This window comes from Arachis ipaensis, chromosome B03 (genome assembly GCF_000816755.2).
Source record: "Arachis ipaensis cultivar K30076 chromosome B03, Araip1.1, whole genome shotgun sequence".
Lineage (NCBI taxonomy): Eukaryota > Viridiplantae > Streptophyta > Magnoliopsida > Fabales > Fabaceae > Arachis > Arachis ipaensis.
The window spans coordinates 119,296,152-119,299,887 of NC_029787.2; the positions used below are offsets into that span (position 1 = coordinate 119,296,152).

Here is a 3,736-nt window from a genome sequence, read left to right on the forward strand (position 1 = left end):
TATATAGAATAGCACGTCACATTTACATGTATGTCACCTTTATTCCTTTCAACTCGACCGTTACTTACTTTTTAGGGTTTCACAGTTTGCTCAACCAAGGATACCAACTTGAGTTTGAATAACAAAGTCCGAAAACGAGTCGGGTGATGAGCTTTCGTGAAGATATCAGCAGTTTGATCTAGTGTTCCAACAGTAATGAGACGAACAGCATCAATAAGGATACGTTGCCGAACAAAGTGGCAATCAATCTCAATGTGTTTGGTACGTTCATGAAACACATCATTATGGGCGATCTGAATAGCACTGCGGTTATCACAAAAAACATCAGTAGGGGACGACTGAGGAGCACCTAAATCTTCGAGAAGTCAACGAACCGAGATAACTTCAGCAGTGGTGTCAGCGAGGGCACGGTACTCAGCTTCTGTGCTTGAGCGAGCAGTGAACGTTTGCTTCTTAGCACGCCAAGAAATGAGAGCATCGCCAAGAAATAAACAGTAACCAGTAGTAGAACGACGATCAGTGGGATCACCTGCCCAATCAGCATCGGAGTAAACCTGAAGAGACAAAGAGGAATGGACAGAATAATAAAGGCCATGAAATAGAGTGCCTTTGATGTAGCGAAGAATGCGAAGAATTGCCGCATAGTGAGTAGTACGAGGAGCGGACAAGAACTGGCTAAGTACATGAACCGGATAGGCGATGTCTGGTCGGGTGACAGTCAAGTAGACGAGACCGCCAACTAACTGTTGATAGAGAGTCGGATTATCCAAAACAGTGCCATCCATAGGGGTAAATCGAACATTAGGCTCAAGAGGAGTAGACTCAGTGCGACTATCTGTAATCCCAGCGCGAGTAAGAAGATCTAAAGCATACTTAGCTTGAGAGAGATAGATGCCATCATCGGTGGAGATGACCTCGAGACCAAGAAAATAGCTGAGAGAACCAAGATCTTTCATCTCAAAGGTACGGTGAAGTGAGGCCTTGAGATCAGAGATACCATCAACATCATCCCCAGTAATGATCATGTCATCAACGTACAAAAGTAGAAGAATAACTCCACGTTCGCTTTTACGAATGAAGAGGGCATTCTCATGAGGGCTAGAAGTAAAACCAAGACTGCATATGGTAGTGCTGAACTTGTCAAACCATTCACGAGGAGCTTGCTTAAGTCCATAAAGTGCCTTGCGAAAGAGACAAACCTTATTAGAAGGACAAGGATATCCCGGAGGTGGTTTCATATAGACTTTCTTTTTCAAATCCCCATTAAGAAATGCATTCTTCACATCCATCTGACTGAGGGACCATTTTTTAACCGCGGCAATGGCAAGAAGAGCTCTAACAAACGTAAGACGAGCGACAGAGGCAAAAGTCTCTTCATAATCAATACCATACTCTTGCGTACAACCTTGAGCAACCAAGCGGGCCTTATAACGGTCAATAGAGCCATCAGAGCGAGTCTTGATCTTGTATACCCATCTACTGCCCACAACTTCCTGATCAGAAGGAGGATCAACCAGATTCCAAGTGTGTGCTTTTTCAAGTGCCTGTATTTCTTCTTGCATTGCTTGTTGCCAATTTGGGTTTGAGGAGGCTTCTCAGAATGTCTTAGGTTCATGTTGATGAAGAATAGTAGAGAAGCAATGGTAATCAAGAAGATGAGGAGGTGGATTCCTTACCCTAAAAGAACGAGCGGGAGGAGGAGGCATGACAGTAGGAGCAGGATCATCGTCCGGTCTGGAATCATCGGGAGATGGAGAAGGCAGAAGAACAAGAGGCTGTGGAGGGTCACTCGAGATAGAATCTATAGAATCATCACTAGGAAAAAGATCAACATTGGGGTTAGTAAACAAAGGTGACTGAGTAGTAGGAATGGACTCAAAGGATGAGAATCGAGAAAACATGTGGTGCTCCCAGAAGACAACATGACGAGATATACGAATACGTTTAGAGAGAGGATCCCAACAATGATAACCCTTGTGTTCAGTGCCATGATCAAGAAAACAACACATACGAGCCCGAGGTTCAAGTTTACTATGTTCATGAGGTTGAAGAAGAACAAAACATACACAATCGAAAACTCGAAGAGAACTATAATCTGGGGAGGTATGATAAAGACGCTCAAAGGGAGTAACATTACCAAGAACAGAAGAAGGGAGTCTATTGATAACATGAACAGCAGTAAGAACAGCTTCACCCCAAGTACGCTCAGGACACGAAGAAGAAAGGAGCATTGCACAGACGGAGTCAAGAATGTGATGGTGTTTGCGTTCAGCTCTACCATTTTGTTGAGATGTACCAGGACAAGAAAACTCAGACAAAGTACCCTGTTCTGCAAGAAAGGCTAAGAGTTTAGAATCACGGTATTCCATAGCATTATCACGTCGAAAAACCTTAATGACCTTGGAAAACTGAGTTTTAATCATAGTAGCAAAGTTGATATAGATCTGAGGTAACTCATGGCGATTAGTCATCAAATAAACCCAAGTAAAATGGGAATAATCATCAATGAAAACGATAAAGTATCGAGCTCCGCCCATAGAGGCAATGGGAGCGGGGCCCCAAACATCAGAGTGAATGAGATCAAAAGGAGAGCAAGCAAGAGATGAATTATTGTGAAAAGATAAAGCAGGTTGTTTGGTAGTTTGACAAGAAATGCAATCAAAAGATTCATTTGGAACCTGACCTAAAACACATTGAGACACAAGAGGACGCAGTTTTCCTAAGGAGGTGTGGGCAAGACGCTGATGCCATAAGTGGAGGGAGAGAGAGAAGAAGCAGCACAGAGATTTAGTACAGGAGGAATATGAAGATTCTCGAGTTCAAATAACCTTCCGACCTTACGTCCAGTCCCGATGATTTGTCCCGTCCGAGGATCCTGTACACGACAACCAAAAACGGAAAAAGTGACTTCAAAACCCAGATCAACAAGTTGACCAACAGAAATAAGATTGAAGTTTAATTTGGGAATATAATAAGTATCAGGAAGATTAAGAGTTGACTGGGATATAGAACCCTTGTGTGTTGCGTGCAAGAGGGAGCCATTTGCAGTATTGACAGAAGGTCCATTTATAGTGGTAGACATGGACGAGAAAATATGACGCAACGGAGACATGTGATTAAAGCAACCCGAGTCAAAGTACCATTTAGAATTACCTGGAGGGGTGGAAAAAGCATCAGGGGTATTACCAGAATCAGAGAGAAGACGCTGAAGAAGAGATGCAATATCAGAAAGAGAGACAGGAGACGAGTTGAGTGGACTAGGACGTGGTGGGCGAGTAGGACAGGCAGTAATTAAATGTCCCGAGAGCTTGCAGTAACGGCAGAACAGCTGTGAACAATGATAGCTAATATGACCTTTCTGGTGGCATGTGCGACATTCAACAGAAGGACAGTCGGGGAAGAGGTGCCTAGAACGGTTACAATTTCGACAGAATTTACCCTTTCTGTCGGTGGCAGCAAAAATATCTGGCTTTTCCATGATAGTAGTCACAAAGATCAAAGAGAGGAGAGAAAATGGCAATTTCGGAGCAGAAAATGAGAAATCGGAGTGTAGAATTGGAAAGAGCTCACCAAAAAACCTTAGGGAGGGTCCCACTTGACTGCCACGTCAGCACCACGTCAGCAGTGACGTCAGCGCCACGTCAACAGAACGGTGACACGTGGCAGCCCGCGAGAGGACGGAGAAGACAGGCTGGCGCTGAAGTGGAGGTCGGGTCAACCAGCGGGCCGGGCCGGG

The 3,736-nt window shown here is 44.3% G+C and overlaps 1 pseudogene; it reads right to left on the reverse strand.

Annotated features, from left to right (window-relative positions):
* Positions 252–1,280, reverse strand: LOC107634843 (annotated as a pseudogene).